Source organism: Equus caballus, unplaced genomic scaffold, assembly GCF_041296265.1.
Source record: "Equus caballus isolate H_3958 breed thoroughbred unplaced genomic scaffold, TB-T2T haplotype2-0000448, whole genome shotgun sequence".
Lineage (NCBI taxonomy): Eukaryota > Metazoa > Chordata > Mammalia > Perissodactyla > Equidae > Equus > Equus caballus.
The window spans coordinates 1,821,353-1,834,877 of record NW_027221892.1 but is presented as its reverse complement, the minus strand read 5'-3'; the positions used below and the strand labels follow the sequence as shown (position 1 = coordinate 1,834,877).

Sequence of the window (13,525 nt, the reverse complement as noted above, 5' to 3'; positions counted from 1 at the left end):
ATTATGGTCTGAAAGTACTTTCAGCAGTAGGGATATCAAACAGAAGATTGTTTTTGATGATGATGATGGTTAATACTTGCTGAGCACTTGCCAGGTGCCAAACACTGGTCTAAGGACATTACGTACTGAGTTTATCCTCAGTTAACTGAGGATTGAGCCTCACAGTGAGCATATGGGGGTTGGTACCACGACTCCTCCTGTTTCCTAGGGGAGGAAAGGTGTGTGTGGATACAGAGGTGAAAACGGTAGAGGCTGGCTGACTCCTAACACTCTGTCAGACCTGGTCAGAGGGAGAGGACAGCCAGACAAGACTGTTATGCCTGAGAGTGTTGGAGTTTCGAGACAAAAAGGAAAAGTCAAAATAGGAATGGGAGTGTGGAAGACTGTGGAGAGGGAAGGCTGTATATACCCGCATTTTTGAAGTTGCTTTCTTTATCTTAGTAGGTTTGTTTCTAAACCAGCGTATATGACTGTCATTCTAGCAGATGCTGAGTCCCTAAAGCAGAAAAGTAATTGGATTTTGTTTTTAGTTTTAAGGATTGCATCTTCCAGTTCATTAGAAATTGGTAAGATCACACCATAGGATTTGGGAAATCTTACTTCTTTGCTTAGGCAGTTTGGTTGCTAAAAAGGGCACTTTTGGGGACTCTCCCTTTGCCTATTGTTTTCTAGCCTTTGATAATTGTTTTTGTATCATAATTATCTCATATTATGAGGACTATTTCTTAGATACACATTGGTTATATTGTAAACTTTATTTTAAGCCACCGTAGTATGACAGTCACTCCTTAAAATGAACAAATACAGAAAAAATTAAAAGATGTTCCAGAAGCCATAAGTCAAATTATATGAAACCAAATAGCACTACTGTTTTTGTTTGGTATTCAATTCAGAGTGCTCAAATTGTCTAAACCACATGAACTGTCAAGCATTTGTAATTGTGTAATGTCATGCTTTCCAGCAGAGTCAGCCCCTTACTAAGCTGACAGCCAGGAGAGTCCTTCCATAGCAGGGATGTCTGCATTTGAGACACATGTAGTGCTTGTTGGAGATCCGAACATAGGCTTCTTAAAACAAATTTTAAGTACTTCAGCTCTTCTAGTTTCAGATGCATTTTGCTGAAGCTGGATAATCTCAGTCTTAATTGCCAGTGCTTTTCAATGTGTTTCATGTTCCTATTTCTCTTTTATTTTCTCTTATATGCTTTTTTCCCCCCTTTAAACAGAAACACGAAAAGTTTTAAATAAAAACAAGTAAGGTAATAGGAAGCCTAATAGGAAAAAGATATTTATTGTTTGATGCATTTGGAATAATAGCAGTGTAATCATCAAATGTAGCCAAAGCCCAGCATGCTTGTCAGTTACTAAGGATAATGGAAACTTTGTGTTTTAAACCTAGAGCAAGCAACAAACCACTTCTTTCAAAGTGTGTAATTCACTTGTGATTTCTGCTGATCGTGGATTCCGGACCAGAATTTGATGCGTATTATTGGATCAATTATTCTAGAATGAGAAATCACAGTTATAGAAGTTCATATAACTATAAAACCATTAGAATTTAAACTAAGATGGTAATCTGCTTTTACAAATAGCTTAGACAATTTAGATCATTCGAGGAGAGGTAGTAGGAATTATAGTCTTTCAAAAAATGAGACCAAATGGTTTTCATTAAGAATCTTCAGGGTCTGTAATCTGGTTTTCCATATGGGTGGTGTTTAACACCCTAGGATTTCAGGGTGGGAGGTGGAGGCAGTGTTTGCTAAAAGTGACATTCCTCAGAGTCATTTTGCATGAGAGATTGTTTTGGAATCCCTGTGTGACATCCCTATTGAGTGCGTTTGTTTACTCTCCTTCCTCATTCACCCTTCTTCTCCTTTTTTCCCCTCTTCTCCACACTTCAGCTCTCTGTCTAGTAAATATATGTTAGGTTTATATTATTTTTTTTTGAAGTTAGAAGGGACTTTACTCCAGGGGGTCCCAAATCTGGCTGATCAGAATCACTCAGGGAGCTCTCTGAAACTACAGATCCTTGTCCTTACCCCAGACTCTCTTAATCAGGATCTCTCCATGGGTGGGACCAAGGGATTCATGTTTGGCTGATTAGCTAAACTGATAAATGATTGGTATTGTCTGTGGCTCCCTTGTGTTACAGACGTGGAGGTAGTAAGTCCAGGCATGCTCTTCCAGGGACAGTTGCGTTTCTCAGAAAAGGTTGTCGAAGGTCTTGCAAAGCCTTCATTAATGGTAGAGTGACAAGCGATATGATAATTTTTGGGCATTGGTATGTGGCAGAGATGGCTAGCTGTCCATCTAAATCGGTTCTGTCCTTCCATAAGATACAGTTCTACAGCTCCAGGTTTCACTTTTCAGATTCCCTTGCGGCGAAGCAGGTATGAGTGGAAGTGGCAGATGCCCCTGTCCGGGAGGGGGAAATTTCCCCCTTATTCCTCTTGAGTTCTTGTGGCTGGCCTCATAGTAAAATGAACACAAGACAGATTAAAGAGAAAACTCGAATGTAATGCGTACACGTGGGAGATCCTAAAATTAACGCTCAGAAGTGACCAAAGCAGGCAGCTTTTATACTTTTTACACACAGAAACACTAAATTTGTGAGGATTTGACAGGACAAAGATACTTAGGTTTGGGTGCTTCATTAGTAAGCAATCTAAGCAGAGTTTGGACTTGTGGTGGTAAATTAGTAAAAAAGTAACAAGGTGTGTTTATACAGGCCTCTCCGCCCTGAATTCCACCCCCTCCCAGCCCCACCCTTTTTGCTTGAGGAAGATTGTTCCTGAGCTATCATCTGTGCCAACCTTCCTCTGTTTTATGTGGGATGACGCTGCAGTGTGGCTTGATGAGCGGTGCTAGGTCCGCCCCGGGATCCGGACCTGCAAACCCTGGGCCGCCGAAGCAGAGCACGCCAACTTAACCCTTATGCCGTTGGGTCAGCCTCGTGAGGAAGCTGTTTTTCACATGGGAGATTCGTTTGCTGCTTTCAGGGGGAAATGGAAAGGGTCAAAGTGCAATTTTTGCATCAGCTGCTTCTCAAATAACTAAGTCAAAATAATCAGTGTGCCCTTGTAGCATATTTTGGGGGCAGTCTGCCCTGGGTCCCAACACTGCTTTTGAGTCAAGATTGCAAGACTACTGTTAGTTATGTCTGACCAGATACTGAAAGTCAAAGGTCAGCAGATGGAAGCAGAGCTGGTTGGGACATGGAGAATTGTCTCAGAGCACGTCTCGATGATACTTCATCAAGAGTCTGCTGCTTCCAGGCTTGCTTTCTTCAGTCAGCTGAATGCAGGGAACGAGGAAGCTCCAGGGCAGAGCTGCAAGATGGAAGGAGCCAGGATCCCTGAGTCGGCCTGCAACAGACCGCCTGCTGACCAGGAACACCTGCCGTGGAAGTTTACCAGAGCGAGAGAGAGACTTCTGTTGTGCTTTGGCCAGTTGTAAGTGCACGTTTTATACCAGTATGGTATTAGGGCATTATCTTCTTGTTAGATGGATTCTAGCCACTGTATCCAAATCTCAAAGGAAAGGCAGGTTCTGAGTATGTAGAAAATTAGTATTCTGCAGTTTTCCTTCTCCACGTGTATAATTCTGTTATCTGTTCCTCAGAATGTAGACGTGTGATGTGACAGAGTTGGGACGTTTTATTAGGCTGCAGTACTTTCTTAGAGGTGTAATCTGAAGGAGGCTACTACTCAGGTGAAAACTGGTGAATGAGGATTTGTGATGCCAACTGTGAAGGTTGCCAGCAGTGGAGGAGAGACTGATCTTCAGAGCACTCTCGTTTAATAATGATCTTAGGGCTAAGAATTATTAGTTTTTATTGATTTCCTAGAATTTACATAATTGAAAAATTAGCAAATGTATAAGGTATGTATGATGTGGCATTTTCCAAACTTAAGTCATTTCCCTACTCCTTCATTGTTTTTGCTGTGTTTTATACCACAGCATTTTATCTCACTCTTGTTTTTTGTTTGTTGTTCTGTTTGTTTGGTAACGTCTGTTGCCAAGCTTCCTTTTTTTGCTTGAGGAAGATTCTCCCTGAGCTAACATCTGTGCCAGTCTTCTTCTATTTTGCATGTGGGATGCTGCCACAGCATGGCCGATGAGTGGTGTAGGTCTGCACCTGGGACCCGAACCCACCAACCTGGGCCACTGAAGTGGAGTGTGCCGAACTTAAGCACTACACCACAGGGCCGGCCCCTTTCTCACTTTTTTTTTTTTAAACTTAGCATTGTCATAAGAAGTAATACATGTGGAGTCATAGGTTGGTGTGTTATTTTTTCCTAATATCTATTTGAATAATACATACTTATTTAAAAATCCCAACATGTGGTAGATAACTTTATTTTAAACGCCACTAGTGATATTTCTGTCATACTTGGGAAATACTGTTCACATAATGAATATTATTTTTTAGGATCTTCAGTGCTTAATCCATAAAATCCTAATAGAAATAGATGCAGTCACAGGAAACTAGCGGACGTACTGTGTCTGACAGGGCTTTGGTTACAGCTTTTTCCTATCACAGATTAGTATTCTGTTTGATTAATATCTACATTTGTTTGTGACTGAGGGACAACGAAAACAGTGTATTTAAATAATTTTTGAACAGTGTTAAGCAGGATGTGCTTCTAAAGTTAGTGAGGAATGGGCCTAAGGAAGTGCTAATGACCGTGACATTAAGATACAAAAATCTTGGAAAATACTGATACTTGTGGTAGAGAAAGAATTGGATAATCCCGTGATCCGAGGGTGAAGAAGATAATGAGGCTTGAACGGCCCGGGGAAGCGTTGTTCCCTGCTCAGGTGAGTGTCAGGGCATCGCTGCTGGTGAACAGATGGGAAGGTCTCGAGCCCCTCCTTCCTGACTCTGACCAGCTCATTCCCTAGAGACCATCACAGACAATAAGAGGCTCGTGTGGTTTCTGAGGCAGCGGCTTGGTCAGAATCTAAAATGTTTTGACTACAAATTACTTCTGGGTACCTGCATTAATTTCCTAGGGTCACTGTAACAAGTTGCCACAAACTGGGTGCCTAAAAAAACCATAAATGTCCTCTCCTCCAGCTCTGGAGGCAAGATTCTCAGATCCAGTTGTCGGCAGGGCCGCGTTCCCTGCAGAGACTGCGGGGAGCATCCACTTCACGCCCCTGTGGCTTCTGGTGGCTGAAGCTTCCTCAGCTGGTGGCCACATCCCTCCAATGTGTCTCTGTCCTCACGTCGCCCCCTCTTCTATGTCTGTCTTCTCTTGTGTGTGTCTTATAAGAACAGCTGTCACTGGATTGAGGGCCCACCTGGATCCTACAGGATGATCTCATCTCAAATCTGTAATTTAACTACAACTGCAAAGGCCCTTTTTCCAAATAAGGTAACAGTCACCAATTTCAGGGGTTAGGATGTGGACATATCTTTTGGGGACCACCGTGCAGCCCACTACAGTATTTGAATAATGTCTATGAAGTTTAGGGCTCATTTTATTACATTTCCCATATTTCCCTAATTCTTAGCTGTTTTTCCTCTTATTTCTTTCATTAATAAAAACAAAAACAAAGAATGCATCCCTCTATGTCAGGCATCTGTTGTCACAATAACGAGCATAATAAACCCACTTCAAAACATAACTTGGGTAGAACAAAAAACCTGTTACTGACCATTTCTGCACAGTCTCGGGGGTAGCTGGCTGCTTGCGCTGGTCTCGGACGGGCTCTGCCGAGCTCTGTTGGGCTCACTCAGGTGTCCGCATTCAGCTGGCTTGTCAGCTGGGTGCTGGCTGGTCTGGAATGTCCTCTAGGGGGAGTGAGGCATCTCTCCTCCACATGGTTCCTGATCCCCCAACAGGCTACACAGACGTGTTCTCATGATCACGACAGAGGGGAAATCAACTCCACAGGCACACACAGCTTCTGAAGGCCTAGGGTCAGAACTGGCACACTGGCACATTTGCCCACTCTGTTGACCAAAGCAGCTCACAAGTCTAGGCCTGTTTCGAAGGGCTGAGTTGGCAGACGCTGCAAGTCACATGGCGAAGGGCACAGAAACCGAGGGATGTGAAATATTGGAGCCTCCGTGCCACCCAGCCACAGCAACTTCCTACACCCAACCAGGAATCTGCCACTTCTAACAGGGTTCATTGAAACTCTTCCAAATGTCATTTCAGTTAAGATAGAGGATTCAAACTTTATTAGCTTTTTAAATACATATTTTGCGTCTCATTTGTGAATGGGTTTCTCCTCTAATTCAGCAAAAATATGTTTTAGTTTTCAGAACCTTGCTGTACTCACCTTACAAGGCTTGAACAGCTGTATAATGAGCATCTTATTACATTTAAATGATAAAGAAAAACTCAAGTTGCTCTGTAGTCAACATATTCCACATAATAGCCAAATTCCCAAAGAAAATGTAAACTATTGTAAAATATTGAAATAGTCAACAGCATGAGGAACTGTGGTAGAAGCCTTTACTCCAATGAAAAAAAGGACATGCGCTGCACCTGACGTATTTTGTGACACTGTTGTGTCACAACGGTGCAGGATGAATCAGCACAGTGGAGAGTGGTCATCTTGCTACATCTGTTCTAAATAACTTAATACAGATGTGACTGCAAACCACAAAAATCAGTGCCATTCAGCCAAATTTAGTCATACCCTAAGTCAGCTTTGTCGTTCTCAAGCCTTCTGATACGAGAGAATATGGGATGTAGGGAAAGTTGAGAGTTGGAGACAGGAGTCAATTGCATTTAAAACTATTTCAACGTTACAAAAAAATCTCTGACCAGGTGAACAAACTGCTGGATTTTATCCCAAGGCCCTTAAGGAGTGCAAGCAAGTGTAGGAACCCTGATGGCTGAGCTTCATTAGCTTGATGGAAAATGCTTAAGATCATAGCTTTTATGGATTAATCTAGGATCAGAGTGGCAGCCGCTAAAGGGAATAGTTCCAAATTTGCTTGAAGCAGAGGACCGTCTCTGGACCTCACTGTCACATAGCTGCAACTGGCTGAAGGATCAATAATACAGATGATGATCCCTGGGAGTAAAGACCACACCCTCCCCCAGGCTTTCATATGATTCCTGAAACAGGGTTTTATCTTCTCTCTCTCTTACTTTCGTGATATTTTAACAATTTTAATAACTGTCATTCATTTAAGAATGTCTAAAGTTAGTTATGATTAGTCTCCTCCCAAGATATACAAGATGACGCATATAATTTATAGGTATTCACTTTGGTTCTTTTCCAAATCTGCCTGGTCCTTACTGAAAGAGTTTTTCTTTTTCTTATTTTCAATTCCTTCTTTTATCTGTTTAATCACTTACACATATTTTATAGTTTATTGATTTGTTTAGTGCTAGCTGTTGCTGCAAAAACGCAATCAGTCTCTGTGCCATATATTCCTTGCAAACAGAAATCAGATCAACAGGTATTTGGGGCTGAGTGGTCTTCCTTGTGCCTATTTGAGTATACATCTTGGATCCTCCTCCTCCAAACCCATACTGTTCTCTCCATTCTGCAAGGTTGAGAATGGAGGATTGTATTTTGGAAGTTTCTATCAAGTAGGCCTGAAAGTGACACATTCCATAGGCCAGAACTTGGTCATATGGCCATAGCCAACCATAAGGGAAACTTGGAGATGTAATGACTCCATCTCTGAATCCGAGAGGAAGATGAAATACATTGAGAGAACAGCTAGCCAGTCTACACCACATAGTCTCCGTCCAATAATTCTATTCTGCTTTTCTTGACAGATTAGTGATGCGATTTGTTTCTGTCTGCTGCTGACATCATGATAGCTTGCTTCCTCTTGTATTTTGTTATTTTAGATTCAAAGTTTCCATTTGGTGCGACTTTATCTCAGAAATTCTGTGTCGTCTGAGTTCCCAGACCTCATAAGTAAAGCAATACAAATATGAGCACAAAAATCCATGTGAATGGAAGCATGTGGTCATAAAATGTTAGGGGGAAAATTTTTTTTCTACCCTTCCCACAGCCAGAACTGAAGCAGACAATATTTCTTTTCATTTCCTATTGAAGGTGGGCATTTTCTTTTGGTCCACATTTACACGGAGAGCAGAGATCCTTTGCAAGTCCAGGCTTCATGCTCAAATCTGTTGCTCAAATTCCCACATCCTATGTGACCATTAGCACTCAAGCCCTTTGATCACCACTATCAACAATTGCCACAAGCACGGCTGAAGCATCGGTGCTCCCTTTCAGCCCTAGTGTAGAACTTACACGTTGTCTTGTGGACGACTATCAGCCAAGCCTTCGGTCACCACTATACAGACGTGCCTCCTGGCACAGCAGCTGTGTCAGCTCTCACTTTCCACTCCAGCTGTCCATTCACTCTTTGTTTTTGGAGCCGAGGTGTTACACTTTCAATCATGAGCATTTCAGTATACCTTTACAATGGTGTTTGCAATATTCTAAGTGCTTTTGTCATGAGAGAATTTTCAAAGTCCCTTCTCTTCTATATTCCTGAAACAGAGTTTTATCTTCTCTCTCTGACTTTTGTGATATTTTAACAATTTTAATAACCGTAATTCATTTAAGAATGTCTAAAGTGAGTTATGATTAGTCTCCTCCCAAGATATACAAGATGCTTATTATCTGTTACTTCCAGTTACTCCACTGCCTCCTGTCTTACACACTTTTCTTTTCCATAATTTTTTATATCTCCAGAACTTGGGTAAACCTTAATTGGACTTACCCATGTATCTAACAGATTCTTCGATCCCCATTGGATCTAGTATCCTATTCCTTCCTAGTGTGGAGACTTCCCTCCTCCTAAATGACACCCTTTGTAAGTTCTTTTATGAATGTCTATAAGTGGTAGACACCTCCTGCCTCGTGGTTTCTCTAGAAAATGTCTATTTCATGCCTACGCTTAATGGTAGTTTACCTGGGCTTGGAATTCTAGAATGATAGTTAATTTTTCTGAGCACCATGAATATATAATATTATCTTTCGACATTTTATTGATGTTAACTTTAACGTCAAGCTTACTGTTTTTTGTAGTTATCCTGTCTTTTTTCCCCAGGCTGCTTGTAAGATCTGACTCTGAAATTTCCTTTAGAATATTTCTAGGTATAGATTTATTGTTACTTATCCTTTTGGGGGGTAATTATACTTCTGGGATCTAACGATTTAAGATAAGTCTGGAATATTTTCAATCATTTTCACATCATATATTGCCTCTTTCCTTTCCTCAAAGACATTCCATTAGATATGTTAGACCATACAGTTTTATCCCACAAGCTCATTAAACCTTACATATTTGTTTTTCACTCTAATCTGCATTCCCTTTAGTCCTTTCTTCTGGTTAACTAATTCTGTCTTCAGTTGTATCTAAACTGTTATTTTACCCGTGTAAGGTGTTTTAAATTTTAATAAAACTTTTGTTTATAAAATTCTACTTTTTTATACCTACCCCTTCGTGGTATCTTATTTTTCAGATTTTAAGATTGTGTCTTAATCATTTAAAATATGCTTTTTATAATTTATCATACCACTTTTATAAATTCTTAGCATTCTAAACCTACTTTCAGTTGATATTAATTACATTCAATCATGTTAGGTTTTTTCATAATGGGCCTTATAACTTGGCATCTTTAGCTCATAATTTGTCATGCTTTATCTATGGAAATACCGTGCAGCTTGTCAGAGTACAGAACCAAGAAACCAGAAGTCAAAGCCAAGCACCATGGGGAAAGCAAAACAAAAGCAAGAAAAAAACCCTCCAGAGAGTAGGGCTGAGCCTACATCAGAGAACTGCCAGCATGCACCTGGGTGTACCTCAGAATTGCTGTGGATACACAGCATATGTATCCGACACTGTATCACTGTTACATAACAAATTTTTTTTTTTGCCATCTTTTTAAGTGGGTATATCAGTAGCAGTTATCCAATGCCTGTATCCCCACAGATGTGTATGTTTGGAAGAGGGGTGTGGCTAGAGGGGGCAGAAAACTTACCTCTTTGCTTCACAGGTCTTTATATCAAGGGTGACTGTATCTGAAGAACTTAATCTGGCCTGGATCTGATTTAGATTATGAGATCCTGGGCCTTGAACCCGGACCCAAATGCTGTAATGAAATCAAATTTTTGAGGGGTCTTGGGAGAAGGTAAGTATGTTTTGCAAGTGAGAGGAATTTAAATAATTTGTAGCCCAAATGCAGACTGTGGTGTTTTTAAAATATGTCCATAAATCCTTTAACACTCTTCTCATTGAGGGCAGTTTCCGTGTCCCCTTCCTTCAAATCTCAGCTGATATAAGTAACTCACTTTTAACAAATAGAATATAGCAGATGTGATGCTGCAGGACTCCTGAAGCTATGTCATGAAAGGCAATGTTGATTCTGACTTGTTTGCAAAGACGCTTGCTTTTGGAACCTTGGGGCCACCATGCAGTGGAAATCCCAAGTCACACGGAGAGGCCAAATGCTGGTGCTCCTGTGAACCCTCACTGAGGACCCAGACTACAGCCAAAATCAACTCACAGACATGTGAAGACTCCTCTGATTGATTCCAGCCACCAGCCACGGAGTCACCCTGACCTGTCAAGTCTTCACGAGCCTGTGCCCCAGACACCATGCAACATGTAGAAGCTTCCTCCTATGCTTTTCCTGAATTCTAAACCCACAGAACCCATAAGTATATGGAAAGGTGGTTTTCAGCCAGTAGTTTTGTAAGAATTTGTTATCTAACAATAGAAACCCCAATATAGGATTTGTAAATTTATATTTATACTAGAAGCTAAAACTTCATAATGCTTTATCTTGAAACTGTTGTGTAGCCTGGGTGTAGAGTTTCTCTTGCTACGGAAATGCAATTAATTTAGAATATACTTTTATATTTATTTTTCGGCTAGACTTTTCCTAGGTACAGTTGTGGTGGACACTGAAGCCACACCAACTGGATGGCACACATTTAGTGACAAATTCTTAGAGGAATCCCAGCTGGAGTCCAAGAAAAAAACAAAGACTTGTCTGTCAACTCCCTGTGTTTGTGGGTTTCTATTTCAGCCAAGTTTTTCATTGAGGGTTAGTTTTACTGTAGGGGTTTCATTGTGAAACACGGATCCTTCAGGGTCCCAGTACAGAGTTCCTCTTCCAGTAGGGATAGTAAAACCCAATCCTCTAGGTTCTAGAGAAGCTCCCCACCCATCCTCCCATACCCATCAACTTAGGGAAGCGGTACACCAGCCTCAGCACTGGATGCTCATTGAGCTTGTTCTGAACTCCTCCTCCTTTGTGGAAAACGAGGCATTGTGCTTTCCTTTATATGACCTCAATTTTGCAGGTACAAGAATGCTTGATATAATTTGTCTTGCATATCCAGGCGTTTACAGTGGAAGGTTTTTCAGATTAGCTACTCATGCACAGTGCCATGCCTTATTTTATTTTTTGTTATGAACAAAAAATGGTGCCTTTAGAAAACATAAATAAGCATTTTCAATGTTTTTTACTATGTATTTGTTCAAATAATGATAAATGTTTTTATTTTACCAAAATGAAGTAATATCAGACACAGTGTCTTCTAACTCTTTTTACTTAAAGATACTTCATGGCTATATTATCCATGTTATTAAACACAACATTTATTAAATACTCATAACTTTTATTGCCTCTATTTTGTACTATTGGATTACTTCAAATATTTTCTGTTAGTCTTCTAATATTGGCTGGTTATGTTTCAAATATTTCAAAATTAAAAGCAGATTTGTGATGATTATCTAAATATTTTCTGATGTGTGGTCTATGTTTTGGCTTATGGTACCTGCTTGATTTCTCTCCAAGGGGAGGTGGTTTTGTATTTTAATTAGGCATGCATCTTCATTATGCACATCAATTCATATAGAACTATTTTAACCCACCACCGAACTTGATTGTCACGGTAGCTGTGCTGCTTTAGTCAACCGGAAACAGAGCAGCTAAATCCCAGATACTCTGGAGTTGGACTGTCCAACACAGTAGCCATTAGCCACATGTGGCTATTGAACACTTGAAATCCAGATAGTCTGAATTGAGATATGCTGTAAAAGCCAGATTTTGAAAACTTAGTACAAAAAAAGAAGATCAAATATCTCATTACTAAGTGTACACTACGTACATATTGAAATGACAATACTTGGAAATACTGGCTTAAGTAAAACAAATCATTAAAATTAATTTCACCCGTTTAGTCTTACTTCTATTTTTAGTGCTTAGGGGACTGCTGAAGGGCCAGATGGTGAATGGGAAGTTCCTTTTGATAGCGAAAGTACACAACTTTATTCCAAGTGGAGACAAAGGTTGGGGTTACAAGCTGAACAGGTGAAATCCAGTCACATTCGTCTCTCCATCTGACGTTGGGAATGGATCCAGAGAATGGAGATGATGGTTTCACCCAAGTATTTTCGCAATTAGGAGCTCCTTTATGAAATAAATGCATATCTAGCCAGGAAAATAGTCCATTTTTATTCTGGTCTCACGGATATGTACAGGAGAAGAAATTAATAGTAAAATGGTGTGTTCATACATTGTTGTAGACTTTCAAAATACATTTTTAAAAGAACAATTTAATGAAACACATTTATAGCACTTTTTCCATTCTTGAAACTTCCAAAAGTGACTTTTTTCAGATTGAAAACAAAAATGAATTTGCCTCAACTTTTGTTATACTGTTACTAATGAGCTCAGAGTGAAAATTATGTCTTAAAAACATAATAATAATATCTTAAACATAATAATGATAATCTTGAACATAATAAAGATACTATTAAACAGTTGTCTTAAATTTACCAAATAAATAGATGTGCTATTATAAGATAATACTATTCCTGTTGTTTCTCTATCTCTTTCAGGATCATATATGTAACTTCAAAATTAAATCGCCCCTTTTAATTTTCTCTTTTCCACGGCCCAATATTTTCTCACAGAACACAATGTGTTATTATCATCTACCCTAAGTCTATCCTATTGCGTTAGTAAGAAAAACCAACTTAATAGCAGCAGCAACGGATCAACGAGTATATAAAAGCTACGGTGCCTGGCAGCACATTGTTAAACCCTCTGTCATGTGCATTATGGGTACATCAGCCCTTTATGTTCTCACAGAAACATCTTTATATCTACAAGTTTTTGCTACAACTATTTACTTCTGTTTTCTAGCGTAGTACCATTCAAACTGCAATACCTGTTTTCATTACATTTTCCAGAATGCCTAGGTACGGTTTTTGAAAGCACATTTTAAAAAATGTACATTGAAAACTTCTATTATGATCTTTTTTTGAAGTAGTGCACCTTTTCTAAAGTATTTTTAATTATTTTATATTTATAAAAATATATTTTGTAAATATCAAGTACCCTATAAAATATATGTATATTATGTTATTTAAATAGAACCTAGAATACTTGACATTCAACAAATATATACTGAATGAATAACTTTTTTGATGACGTTGGCAGTCCTTAGTGGTTGGCTAATCAATTTCCATCCCCAAGGATGTTCTGCCTCTCCCATCTACCAACTGTAGAGGC

General features: G+C 39.7%; 1 long non-coding RNA gene across 1 annotated transcript in view; it reads left to right on the top strand.

The window, feature by feature from the left end:
- LOC138922098 (uncharacterized) overlaps positions 1-13,525 on the top strand; it is a 41,492-nt gene that overhangs the window by 9,194 nt on the left and 18,773 nt on the right. The window contains exon 2 of the long non-coding RNA XR_011435180.1: positions 3,275-3,451. This is a non-coding gene — a long non-coding RNA (uncharacterized lncRNA). The remainder of the gene's footprint in view (positions 1-3,274; positions 3,452-13,525) is intronic.